The sequence below is a fragment of the Hyla sarda genome, chromosome 5 (genome assembly GCF_029499605.1).
Source record: "Hyla sarda isolate aHylSar1 chromosome 5, aHylSar1.hap1, whole genome shotgun sequence".
In the NCBI taxonomy this organism is placed as follows: domain Eukaryota; kingdom Metazoa; phylum Chordata; class Amphibia; order Anura; family Hylidae; genus Hyla; species Hyla sarda.
This window is the reverse complement of record NC_079193.1, coordinates 245,961,524-245,976,432: the sequence shown is the minus strand read 5'-3', so window position 1 is coordinate 245,976,432 and position 14,909 is coordinate 245,961,524. Positions and strand designations below refer to the sequence as shown.

The window sequence follows — 14,909 nt, the reverse complement described above, 5'->3', positions numbered from 1 at the left end:
CAGATGTGCTCAATTGGATTTAGGGCTGAGGAACAGGCGGCGCAGTCCATAACATCAATGCCTTCCTCTTGCAGGAACTGCTGACACACTCCAGCCACATGAGGTCAAGCACTGTCTTGCATTAGGAGGAACCCAGGGCAAACCGCACCAGCATATGGTCTCAAAAGGGGTCTGAGGACCTCATCTCGGTACAAAATGGCAGTCAGGCTACCTCTGGCAAGCACTTGGAGGGCCGTGCGGCCCCCCAAAGAAATGCCACCCCACACCAATACTGACCAACCCCAAACTGGTCATGCTGGAGGATGTTGCAGGCAGTAGAACGTTCTCCATGGCGTCTACAGACTGTCACATCTGTTCAGTGTGAACCTGCTTTCATCTGTGTAGAGCACAGGGCGCCAGTGGCGAATTTGCGAATCTTGGCGTTTTCTGGCAAATGCCAATCATCCTGCATGGTGTTGGGCTGTAAGCACAACCCCCCACCTGTGGATGTCAGGCCCTCATACCACCCTCATGGAGTCTGTTTCTGTGGACACATACATATTTGTGGTCTGCTGGAGGTCATTTTGTAGGGCTCTAGTAGTGCTCCTCCTTGCACAAAGGTGGAGGTAGCGTTCCTGCGGTTGGGTTGTTGCCCTCCTACGGCCTCCTCCATGTCTCCTGATGTACTGGCCTGTCTCCTGGTAGCGCCTCCATGCTCTGTACACTACGCAAACAGACACAGCAAACCTTCTTGCCACAGTTCGAATTGATGTACCTTCCTGGATGAGCTGCACTACCTGAGCCACTTGTGTGGGTTGTAGACACCGTCTCATGCTACTACTAGAGTGAAAGCACTGCCAGCATTCAAAAGTGACCAAAACATCGGTCAGGAAGCATAGGAACTCAGAAGTGGTCTGTGGTCACCACCTGCAGAACCACTCTTTTACTGGGGGCGTCTTGCTAATTGCCTATAATTTCCACATGTTGTCTGTTCCATTTGCACAACAGAATGTGAAATTGATTGTCAATCAGTGTTGCTTCCTGAGTGGACAGTGTGATTTCACAGAAGTGTGATGGACTTGGAGTTATATTGTGTTGTTTAAGTGTTCCCTTTATTTATTTGATCAGTGTATTTGCAACAAACAAGCCCTTATGCGGTCAAGGCAGTCATTATTTCTTTTGACACAAAACACTGACTGGTGATAAAAATAGAAATGCTCAATAGATTAGCCTTATTCTTATAGCAACAGTTCTCATATTTTAGAATTATCAGACATAAAAATAATTAAAACAAAGAGACATTAAATTCTACTGTGATACAATAAGTGACTAAGGCCACAAGTCACATTTCATTATCTAATAAACAATATGAAAACAGACGGAAGTCTAGCAATTCTTCACAACGGCGCAGTCTGATTCAGTTACACTGGATGCCACTCTTGTTGAATAGTTAATCACATCTCTGTGCAGAAAACAGGCTAATTCTGAATAATAATAAAAACAGACGTTTGCACACTACAGAAACCATTAACATGAGTGGGAACGGTTACATTCATCTTTTATGACTCCCAGTAAACGGTATCTTTAGAAATCATAGACATTGCCAAGACAAATCATTTCCACAAAATGATCTTGCATTTTAAGCATTGTCATTCTCGTGATTTCTGACACAGTCCAGATGTTCTGTGATGTGGCTTTGCTTCAGCGATAGTTACTTTCCAACCAATAGCTTACAAGGGTCAGTTGTATGCACCCCTCTTAATATGGTTTACAGGTGCCCAATCTAGTCTACGACACTAAATGCTATGGCTTGGTCTCTCTGTTGACTCTTACAAGTTTCCTTCTGAACTACATATTATGTTGGATATTATTATAGGATATTATTGTCTAGCCTGTATCTGGGCAGTATGATGCATCCAACAGCATATCCAAAAAATGCAATATTATTTTGCGCACCTTTATAAGTTTAAAATGGGCACTGTCAGAATCAAAAACTTTGTTGTATATCTTGGCAAAACATTAACCCTTATATATATATATATATATATATATATATAATTATTTGTTTTATTAAATTCATCGCTTATAAAAAAAAAAAGACCACTTGGGGTCCCCATACCATCAAGAACATGGTCATATGAACATGGTCATATATGGCTGCAGCATCATCTCTGTCCCAGCTAAAGCACAAGCTAGGACAAAGTCCAGGAAGTGATGGAGGGACTAGAACTTTTGGCTCTTGGCTCTCTCTTGGCCTAACAGACTCCTCTCTGAAAACAGAGGAGAGGGTTAAAGAGCAGCCTGCAGTAATTTAAAGAAGAGACCTAGTAGAGGACAGCAGACTCTGGGAGAAAGTGAATGCATGGCGAGTGAGGGCAAGCTCAGTGCTTGCCTCGCAAATGTCTCTTTCAGAGCAGTGGATTTAAGAATGACTAAGCAGCATGAAGGGGGCATGGCAGCCGTCACGGCCCCTCCCATAGACTTCCATTAAGGGGGTGGGTCGTGATGTCACGAGGGGCGGAGCCATGATGTCACGATGCGCTGGCCCCTGTATTGCCAGTCATTAGGCACAGAGCGAGTTTGCTCTGTGCAGTAATGACAGCGGGTTGCTGCAGCCAAGATCCTGGGGGTCCTCAGCGTCGGGACCCCAGTGATAAGATGTCTAGGGGAAGAGTACCCCTTTAAGGAGTCAGGGATTTTCATTTCTGAACTTTAGCTGGAAAATTAAAAGTGTTATGATTTTTAGAAGGGGAGGAGGGAAAAACTACAGACCTATATGAGGACTTGTTTTTTGCGCCACCAATTTTACTTTGTAATGACAACAATCATTACATCGAAAAATCTACAGCGAAACAATAAAATATATATATATTTGTGGGACCATTATGTAACTTTTGAGGGCTTCTGCTTCTACGCAGAGCACTTTTCGATAAAAATGACAAACTATCTTTATTCTGTAGGTCCAAATGATGACAAAGGTACCCAAGTTATATAGGTCTGTTTTACTTGTTTAAAAAAATTCATTAGAAATTTTTCAGTATTTTATAATGAAAAAGCCAGTCATACAACTGCCCCCCCTTCCTGCTTGGACACATACTAGTCCTGCTGTGTCCATGCGTCATCACCTATGTCATGGACACACTTCCTTGATTGACAGCTGTGAGCGCAGGGCTCACAGCTGGAGAAAAAATCCTCCCACTGTCAGCTAGTGTCCCGCTACTGTCAGTGAGGACAAGCTGGGAGTTGTTGTTTTGCTAATGCTAGAGGAGATGTGAGCAGACAGTATACTGAGGGAGGGGGCGGAGACCTGCAGAGTGAGGCCACACCCCCTCCCTTTGAGAGGAATTCAGACTTGTGACCTAAATTAAAAGTGTAATAAAAAAATTAAAAAGGTGCTAGACACATAAAAAATAGATGTACATGGTCAGGATTAGGTACCGAGTGATAGATTTAAAAAAAAGTTTTTTGTTGGATCTGACGGGAACGCTTAAAATTTTTAGATTTGGTGCCAAAAGATCTATCAAATCCTATTTTTATATGCTCCCCCACATATCCTGAAATAAACCACAATTGTGCTGCCAAATGATAATCTCGAAAATTTGGGATTGCTAGGCCGCCTTGGTTTTTAGGAAGGGTCAAAATGGATAGATTTTGTCCTTAAATGTTTCCTGCCCCAAATTAATTCATTCAACATTTTATCTATCCTTTTGAACCATTTATCGTGAATGTGGATTGGAGCTGCCATTAAAAAAATAAAGCAACACTGGGAGGATAATCATTTTTACCAAAGCAATACGGTCGGCCATCGACAATGGCAATTTAAGCCATGCTTCGATACTTTCTGAGTATTTTTAATAACTGGGCTCAAATTCAGATGGACATAATCCATAAAATTTTTACCCCCAGATATTCTAAGTTTTCACCCCTATCTAACACTCTCAATTCTCTATTAGAAAAGTCTCTCTCTTGCTCAAGGGGGAGAAGACTAGATTTTTTCCAATTGACTTTAAACCCTGAAATTTCTCCAAATATTTTTTGATATTCTGCATAAAGAAGGATTTTATTGGACGGGCCTACAGGACCAAAACCCTTACACTTAACGTGTTCCCTTATTCACACCAAGAGAGGCTCAAGAAAAAAAAAAAAAAAAACTGGTGATAGGGGGCATCCCTGTCTGGTACTTCAAAGTAAAGGGAAGGTATTAGTGAATGACCCATTGACACCGACTCTTGCCATTGGCCCCTGATAAAGTGTCTGAACCATTTTTAGGAATAAAGGACCAACACCCATGTCTGCTAAAACCTTCCACAGGAACTCCCACTCCACCCTGTCAAATGCTTTTTTGGCATCTAAGGACAGGATGGAGCGGGAGTGTCCCCACCCCTCACCCCACTGAATTGCACTAAACGTTTAGGAGTATTTTCAAAAACACTTTTACCCGGTAAAAACCCACTTTGTGCGACAATCACTTCCTTCAGAGGGGTCCTAAGACGCAGGGCAAGAAGCTTAGAAAATATGTCATTGTTAAAAAACAAAATTGGACGATATGATTCACATTCGGTAGAGTCTTTATTTTTCTTATGAATTAAAGTAATGATGGCCTCTCTCATCGAGGGAGGCAGGGAGCCCCTCATACAGGATTCATTAATGACCTCTGTCAGTACAGGGAGGAGAACCCTGCCCAATCGTTTTTAAGTCTCAAAAGGGAGTCCATCATTACCAGGAGCAGAGTTTCCAGAAAAGGATCTAAGCAATTATTCCAATTCCCCCAGGGTGATTTGCTCCTCCAACAAAGAAATTTAGGAAGACTAAGATTACGAAGAAGAGAGTCTATTTCAATGTCTTCCTTATCTAATTCTGACCGATATAGAGTAGAAAAGAAGGGAAAAAAAATGTCTCCTCACTATCCACCAATCTCCCCATGTTATATTTTATTAAGGCGATACTCATATTAAAGTTTGGGATACTAATAATTTTTGCCAATAGTTGATTAGGTTTCCCCCTTCAACAAATTGCCTCTGACCAAGAAAAAATATTTTATTCTGTGCCTTGTCCTGTAAATAATCCCAATATTCTTTTTGAACAATTTTAAGTTTTTCCAGATTTTGTATTGATTTACAAAGCACTAATTCATTGGTTCTCTCCAAGATTTTTTGTAAGTGATCTTTCTTTAGTGAATTTTTGACGTGTATATGACATTTTATTTTTAACAAAGACCATGGAGAAATACTTTCAAGGTATCCCATACCATGCCAACTCCCGTGGAACCGTGATTTATTTCCCCAAACTCTTTGATCTGGGTTTCTATAAATTAGAGGTCTCCTATAAACAAGAACCAATAAAAATTAAGTTTAATTGTATTCATTTTATTTTTCTGTACAGAAGCTCTTAAATCAAGGATTATTGGGGCATGATCAAATAGCACTTTATGACCATATTAAACTTAACATGTGAGGAGGGAGCAGGGCAACAAAGAGAGAGATCTATTCTTGTAGCTGTCTTATAGTTGGCACTAAAACAGGAAAAAAAAAAAAAAAAGCTATCTTGTCATTATAAAAAGCCTGCTACATATGCTTCCAACCTAATTCATAAATAAATTTAGCCAGTGGGGAACTCCCTTTAGACAAAGAAAATCAACAAGGCAAATCAAAATATCCAGCGAAAAAGAGGCGGGACATCGCTGCGGACGGTCATAGGCTGACGGCTCTGTGACGCTCCCATCCCCAGCGTGAGGCCGTTACCAGAGCAACGGGGGGAAGTAGGAAGGGTGAGTTCAAATTTATTTTGTCTATTTTTGCAGCCCGGGCACAGGAATATGTAGTACAGTACAGATTTCCAGCGCCAGTGGCCCACAACTTACAGGAGGACGAGGTGACATATGATTGGTTCCCTGATGTGGGGGACAGCGTAGGGCTGGGCTGATAATTCATTCATTCGAGGTGGAGGGGGGGCAACCGGTATTGTGATATGAAAAAAAATTCATATCGTGAAGGAAAAAAAATTCGGCATGAACCGGTATACCGCCCAGCACTAATATGTGTGTGTGTGTATGTATATATATATATATATATATATATATATATATATATATATATATATATATATACCGTATTTATCGGCGTATAACACGCACTTTTTAGGCTAAATTTTTTAGCCTAAAGTCTATGTGCGTGTTATACGCCGATACACCCCCAGGAAAGGCAGGGGGAGAGAGGCCGTCGCTGCCCGCTTCTCTCCCCCTGCCTTCCCTGGGGTCTAGAGCCCTGCTGCCGGCCCTTCTCTCCCCCTGGCTATCGATGCCGGCGCCCCACTGCCGGCGCCGATAGCCAGGGGGAGAGAAGCGGCGCCGACAGCCAGGGCGAGAGAAAGGGCAGCGGCACCCATTGCCGGCACCGCTGCCCCATTGTCTCCCCCCATCCCCGGTGGCATAATTACCTGGGTCGGGTCCGCGCTGCTGCAGGCCTCCGGCGTCGTTGCTATGCGCTGCGCGGCGCACTGACGTAATGCGCAGCGCATAGCAACGATGCCGGGGACGCACGTCGGAGGCCTGCAGCAGCGCGGACCCGACCCAGGTAATTATGCCACCGGGGATGGGGGAAGGCAACGGGGCAGCGGCGCCGGCAATGGGTGCTGCTGCCCCTTCTCTCCCCCTGGCTGTCGGCGCCGCTTCTCTCCCCCTGGCTATCGGCGCCGGCAATGGGGCGCCGGTACCGATAGTCAGGGGGAAAGAACGGGCAGCGGCGCCGATAGCCAGGGGAGAGAAGGGCCGGCAGCAGGGCTCTAGACCCCAGTGAAGGCAGGGGGAGAGAAGCGGGCAGCAACGGCCTCTCTCCCCTGCCTTTCCTGGGGGTGTATCGGGGTATACACGCGCACACACGCACCCTCATTTTACCATGGATATTTGTGTAAAAAACTTTACCCAAATATCCTTGGTAAAATGAGGGTGTGTGTTATAGGCCGGTGCGTGGTATACCCCGATAAATACGGTATATATATAAATATATATATATTATATATATTACTCAGTACCTAATCCTGGCCATGTACATCTATTTTTTATGCCTCTATCACCTAGATTTATTATAAAAATACCTCTTTTCATTAGCTCACAGTGTTAGAAATCCTCTCAGGGGAAGGGGGCGTGTCCCTCTCTTGGGGTGGTGGGAGGTGATTGGTGTGCCTGCTCATGCAGCCTTGTCCATAAGTCATCTCTTGTCCATGACTCATGGACAAGCCTGATGCTGCTGTAGGACTGGTTAGTGTTCCAGTACTTAGAGGAACACCTAGTGGTGGGATTCTCATGAGCCATTTTCTTTAACCCCTTAAGGACTCAGCATTTTTTTAGTTTTTGCATCTTCGATTTTTCCTCCTTTTAAAAATCATAACCCTTTCAATTTTCCATCTAAAAATCCATATTATGGCTTATTTTTTGCTCCACGAATTCTAATTTGCAGTAACATTAGTCATTTTACCCCAAAATTCATGGAGAAATGGAAAAAAAGTCATTGTGCGACAAAATTTTTGAAAAAACGCCATTTTGTAAATTTTGGGGGCTTCCGTTTCTATGCAGTGCATTTTTTTTTTGTAAAAATGACACCTTATGATTATTCTGTAGGTCAACAGGTTAAAAAAAATTATACCCTACTTGTATAGGTTTTATTTTGTCGCACTTCTGGAAAAAATAATAACTACATGCAGGAACATTTATACGTTCAAAAATCTCCTCTTCTAACACCTATAACTTTTTTAATTTTTCCACATATTTTAGGGGATGTATGAGGGCTAAATTTTTGCGCCGTGATCTGAAGGTTTTATTGGCACCATTGTTTTGATTGGACTTTATGTGTACGCCATTGACCGTGCGGATTAATATATATATTTTTATAGTTTGGACATTTATGCACGTGGCGATATCACATATGTTTATATTTATTTACATAGTTTTTTTTATGGGAAAAGGGGGCGATTTTGACTTTTATTAGGGAAGGGGTGAAAATCACATTTATTAACACTTTTTCTTCACTTTTTTTTTTTTTGCAATGTTATAACCCCCATGGGGGACTATAACATTGCACACACTGATCTCTTACACTGTTCACTGCCATGCATTAACATTGAATTGATCAGTGTTATCGCCACTCGACTGCTCCTGGCTGGTTCTCAAGCACGGAGCAGTCATTCGGTGATCGGACACGCAGGATGGATTGTCCTGGTGTCCTGCAAGCTGTTCGGGGTGCCGAAATTTCACTGCGGCGATCCCGAACAGCCCGACTGAGCTGCCGGAATGCTTTTGGTTTCACTTCAGATGCGGTGGTCAACTTTGATCGCCGCGTCTGAAGGGTTAATACTGGCATCACCGCAATCGTGATGTTCGTTATTAGCCGCGGGTGTCGGCCGTTGATGGCCGACGGGACCGACCCGATATGATGCAGTGTCACTGCGTGACCCCGTGTTATATCGCAGGAGACGTAAATATACGTCCTACATCGTTAAGGAGTTAATATTCAAAAAAATTTTAACAACAATACTACAAAAGGTCTTTAATTTTCATCAGTAACAAAATATAAAAAGTTTTTGTATCTGACAGTGCTCATTGTACAATGCTATGCCATAGCACAGCATTGATCAGTGTTATGCTTTGCTCCAGCAGTGGTCCAGATAAGCTCTGTTGAGCAGCCAGGAGTAGTTTTTTTACATTTTAGACGCCGCTGGGACCATTCTGCTATCACATGTGCTCAGCTCCTGACTGTGCGTCTTAGAAGAGTGGGCGCCCAGCGTACATGCACGACCTGTGTCCTCAAGGAGTTAAAATGGTGAAACTATGTTAGTATCTTGTAGAAAACAGTGTAAGAATTGTCACCTGCAGCTTCGTTTCATGAAAATCTATGAGGTGTGCTGCATGGCAAATATTTACCAAGCATATGATCAACGCAGGGCCTGGCAAGGCAATCTGACAGAAGATAAAGTGGCCTTTCTTAGCTTTTACTTTATTACAATGTTTCTAGATGATAAAAATGTACCAGTAGTCAAGAAATGTGTTGTGTTTTTTGATTCTCCAAAGCCTCATTGACCAAGATGAAGCAATGTATTATAACATATGCATGCAACAAAAGGGTTTGATGACAAATAAAAGATTGCTTACCAAAGGGGAAAAAGGCAAGTTATTTGCAATACTCCCGCCTAAATTTACATTACACATTCCAAATATTCTTCATAGCTAAGAACTTGAAATGTGTATATCTCAAGGATGAGAGACTTGGAGGATTTGTAGGGCAGCTGTCAAGGTTAACCAAAAAGCAGACACCAGCAATCTATGAAAGAGAAATACAATCTTTTGCTTGATATTCATTCCAAGCTTTGTTGGCAGTAAGCCTCAGCAATAAAGTCATATATTGAATATTATCAAGTGACGGCAAGGGTAAATCTGCACAGTGTACAAAAGTATTTTCTTGAAAGTCTAAATAGAAAAAACAGATTAATGCCCAATTTCATCTCACTTGAGAAAGCAATTGTAAGGGAATTTAATTTAAAGGAATACTGTAGTGGAACATGTTATCTTCTATCCGAAGGATAGGGGGATAAGTTATAGATCCCCCTGGGACCCCCCGCGATCCTCTGTACGGGGCTGCGGCAGTCCGCAGGAAGAGCCGTGCCAACCCTGGAGGAAGCAGCGGCAGACACGCCCCCTCCATGTATCTCTATGGGATACATGGAGGGGGCGTGTCGGCCGTTGCGTCACGCAGGGGACGGAATGCAGCATTTCTGTAGACTGCTGCTTCTTCAATCAGGAGATCGTGGGGGGTCCCAGCGGTCATACACCCCCGCAATCTATAACTTATCCACTATGCTTCGATTTTGATTTGTACTGAAAATCAACTTTTATGCGCCATTTTGTTTAAAGGGGTACTACCGTGGAAAACTTTTTTTTTTAATCAACTGGTGCCAGAAAGTTAAACAGATTTGTAAATTACTTCTATTAAAAAATCTTAATCCTTCCAGTACTTTTTAGGGGCTGTATACTACAGAGGAAATGTTTATCTTTTTGGATTTCTCTTATGTCACGACCACAGTGCTCTCTGCTGACCTCTGCTGTCCATTTTAGGAACTGTCCAGAGCAGCATATGTTTGCTATGAGGATTTTCTCCTGCTCTAGACAGTTCCTAAAATGAACAGCTGAGGTCAGCAGAGAGCACTGTGGTCGTGACATAAGAGAAACCTAAAAAGATAAACATTTCCTCTGTAATATACAGCCCCTAAAAAGTACTGGAAGGATTAAGATTTTTTAATAAAAGTAATTTACAAATCTGTTTAACTTTCTGGCACGAGAAGAAAAAATTTACTCATTTTGCTCCCCTGCCGCTGACGTTCTGGTACTCTGTCCCCAGTCCTCATTGCTTCATCAGACTTTTAGGTCATTCTGACCCTGTTACAACTGCGCACTCAGCTGAAGCTGTCTGTGGATGGTCAGTTTCAGTAGATTTGTGACATAATTGGAAGAACCAAGAAGTATAGCAATGGGAAAACTGGATAAGTAAGTATGGGTGATTATTTTTTACATTTTGGAAGCACTTGGGGTAGTTATCAAACCATGGGAATTTCTATGACAACATTCGGCTTTAGCTAAAGTTAATAAAATACAAGCTAACTAGACTACTGTGTTAAAAAAAAATTCTTGATTAATCTATACTGCCTTATTAATTTGTAATCACACTTTTATAACATCTGCACCTACAGTAACACCAATTATTTGGCTAATTTTAAATGGGTTTTCTAGCTTAGAAAATCCATTTTTAAATACTTTACTGTGGTTACAAACTGCCTAACTTGCCTCTCCCAAGTCTTTTTTCTTGAAGACGAGGGTACACCTACTGTAATACATTGCTAACTTATCTACTATAGGAGTTTAGTTAGAGATGGGAAACGGCAGCAAACATCAGGCTGTATTCACATTAGCACAAAATGTAACAAAATCTGCTTGTCCAACACTAACTAAACACTGGAAGTGGCCCTCACTATACAAGTGACTTCCTACTGGCCACTCAACAAATTAAACTTTAAAAAGGTGTCATCTCAAATATTTTTTTTCTGGCTTACCTTCTTTCCTACTTGCCTTCTAAGACCCATAACTTTTACATTTTTCGACTGACAAAGTTGTATTTGGGCTTATTTGTTGTGTGACAAGTTGTACTTTCCACGGATACACTTTTTTAAAATCATACAATGTATTACGAGGCCAGAAAAACATTAAATGTAGAGAAAAATAAAAATAAAAATTTGGAAATTGCACAAATTTGTAGGGCAATATTTTTTTGGGAGTGCAAAATACGGTATGCTGACATGCTGTCTTTATTGTATGGGTCAGTATGATTACAATGATACCAAATTTCAATAACTTTAGTTTGGTTTTATGGTTGAAATTGAAAACTTTTTTATTTTTTCCACCTACAAAGCTGTGTTAGGGTTTGTTTTTTGCGACATGAGCTGTAGTTTTTAACAGTACCACTTTTGTGTAGTTCTAGCTTTTTGGTCACTTTTTTTATTACTTTTTTTTTAGGTGTAGTATTATCAAAAAATCAGTATTTTTGGCGTTTGGAATTCTTTTTTGTGTTTACGCCGTTCACCGTGCAGGATCAGAAACATAATTTAATAGTTCGGACAATTACACACGCGGCGATAAAAAATGTGTATTTTTTCTTTTTTGTGCAGTGTTTTCTTTAAAAAAAATCAGAAAAGGGAAGGGAGAACCACATCGCGGGGGGCTATGGGACCACAAGACACCAGGGAATAGCAGCATTTAATGTTAAAATGCCATGATCGATATAGATCAAGGTATTTAACAAGTTAAATTATGGACATTGGAGCGTTCTCCGATGTCCATCATTACCGGCAGATGGCAGCTGCTGATAGCAGCGGGCATCTCCCGGTTATGACACAGACCCAACTGACAGGCCCGCGTCATGCCCGCTCATCCAACCCATGACATAAATGTCTGTCATGGGTCTGGAAGGGGTTAAAAAGTAAGTTTTTGAAGCTGCAGCCTTTAAGAGGGTTTGGTTCCTCTAACTTCCAGCTAGTTTCAACACCTAGTAACCAGCTGTCTTCAGCACCTGTACTGATCTGGGCTCATCTGAAAACTTGAGGTGGCACAGGAAGCAGAATGAAAGGCCCCACTGCCAATCCTGCCTTTTAATCCATAAAAATGGATGCCCGAGAATAGGACTTATAAAATGTCCCTTGCAAACCAAGTTTTTTTGCCAGAGGTTTAACTCTCTCCTGGATTCCCCATATGTCACCAAGTTTTGCCTGTGTGGGATACGTGCTTCCTTAAACCTAGTGTCTACATATGACAGGTATATTGAAAAACTATATCGCTTCCTGACCACCATTCCAGTAACTGTCTAACACTATACATAAACATATGCAGAGCTGCTTTGTAGAGAGCTGAGGAAGAGAGGGAGACTGACTGGCTTTCTTAGGGAAGCTTAAATTATGTAACTTCCCCTATAAAGACAGTGACCATATATAGCCTGTCCATAAGAGAACAGTTACCCCATCAGAGCTTTTGAGGGGTTTTCTTCTCTGAGAAGTCAACACATTGCAGTGTATGGCTACATAGCACAATAGCACAGGTACATGTTGGGAATCCTCCCAACATACAGTACAGTTCTGACGAAAGGCAAAAAGGTGATGTGAATGAGGTCTTAACTAACTTAACCCCTTAAGGGCCACAGGTTTTGCTTTTTTGGACTTTTGTTTGTTCCTCATCACCTTCTAAAAATAATAATGCTTTCAATTTTGCACCTACAGACTCATATAAGGGCTTATTTTTTGCGGCACCAATTGTACTTTGTAAAGTCTTCAATCATTTCACCACAAAATTTACAGCGAACCCAGAAAAAAAATATTTGTGGGGCAAAATTGAAAAAAAAACAAAAAAACGCCATTTTTAGTAACTCTTTGGGGATTCAGATTCTACGCAGTGCACTTTTGGTAAAAATTACACCATATATTTATTCTGTAGGTCCATACGGTTACAATTATACCCAATTTATATAGAGTTTTCTTTATTTTACTAGTTAAAATAAATTATAACTACATGAACCAAAATTTGTATGTTTAAAATTGTACTCTTCTGACCCCTGTACCTTTTTTTATTTTTCCTTATACGGGGTGGTATGAGGCTCATTTTTTTGCACCGTGATCTGAAGTTTTTATCAGTACCATGATTGTTTTGATTGAACTTTTTGATCACTTTTGATAAATTTTTTTAAGGTATACAAAGTGAGCAAAAATACGCAATTTTGGAGTTTGGATATCTTTTTACGTGTACGCCACTGACCGTGAGGTTTAATTAACATGTTTTTACAGTTCGGACATTTACACACATGGTGATACCACATGATACCGTGATTCAAACTTTTATTTAGGAAGGGGTTAATTCACATTTATTCACTTTTTTTAATTTTATAATTTTTTATACAATTTTTACACTTTTTTTTAACCTCATGTACTGATCAATGCTATGCCATAGCACAGCATTGATCAGTGTAATCTGAGCTTGAATGCTCAAGCCTGGATCTCAGGCTTAGAGAAATCAAACACCGATCAGAAAGCGTGGAGCATGGTAAGGCACCTCCAGCTGTCCTCTTAGCTGTTCGGGATGCTGCAATTTCATCGCGGCGGTCCCGAAAAGCTCAGCTGAGCTAACCGGCAGTGATTTCTCTAGGTTTAGACGCTGCAATCAACTTTGATTGCAGTGTCTAAAGGGTTAATACCGGACATCAGTCTGATCGGCAATGTCCAGTATTAGCCGCGGGTCCCGGTTGCCTATATCAACCGGGACCCAGCAGATACGAAGCACACTCAGCTTCTGGGCATGTTTCACATTATGGGAGCCGGCCACGGACGTTAATATACGTCCGTGGTCGTTAAGGGGTTAAAATAATTTTAACCACAATTAAATCCATAGGGGAATTTATCATGGTGTATGTGATGTTAATTTTTTTTTTACCGTTTTCCTTTCAGTGTATTTGACACGGCCGGGACTATTTTATCAAGAGTTCACTTGTTTGGACCAATATATGGAGGGTTAACTTATTGTATTAACCTATAGATTGCCTAAGGGAATCCAAAAATTGCCCTATTTTCCCATATATAAATTCTTTATGGTATTCCCACAAGCTTTATTAAATTATAAGATAAATGTGCAGAACTTAATTAGAAACTGCAGTGCACGTTTAGCAATCCTGAGCTGCTGCTTTGCTGAGTTAAAATGTCTCCCTACTCTGCCCCCCTCGACATGTTTCCCTGCGTCCGCAGCGTTATCGAGAGGTAGCGGGGATATGAGCGCGGGCGTCTGATATGTTATATTTATAGACTCCCCCGATGTCTGTTTGGTGTCCTGTCAACCTATCATTGCATGCCTTCTCCACTCATTGAGTTGTGATTGATTATTTTTCTTTACTGACATTCGGAGTAACCAATGGGACTACAGGATCCCATCCACCAATCAGTTACAGGTATCCACCCTAGCTTTCTGATTCGTGGAAACGAGTTCCTGCCACCTGCGCGATCACGTCTGCGCTGTGGCTGAACTCTCGACACTACGTACCTGCGCGATCTTGTCTGCGCTTTCACGTAGTCTCTGTTATCCTGTAGTTATCCTCCCCATCTCGCATGTGTGTACTTCAGAGCCTACGTCATCTGCGCCAAGCTCCTATGCGCCGGGACTTAACCTCAGGAGAACGTTCAACCTACTATTGTGGTTCAACCAGGATATTGTATGTACCATAGTGTTCTGTATGTTATATATATTACTATAGAGGTGGTTTTATCTCCTAGCTAGGATCTATTCTATGATGAATCTATGGATAATTATTTCTTTACAATCTATATTATATAATGTGCCTTCTCATTGGTACTCTATCAAT

At 41.5% G+C, this 14,909-nt stretch overlaps 1 protein-coding gene across 4 annotated transcripts in view; it reads right to left on the bottom strand.

The window, feature by feature from the left end:
* The window catches only part of FBXO15 (F-box protein 15), a 122,127-nt gene that overhangs the window by 13,767 nt on the left and 93,451 nt on the right, over nt 1-14,909 (bottom strand). The gene's annotated exons all lie outside the window — the stretch shown is intronic.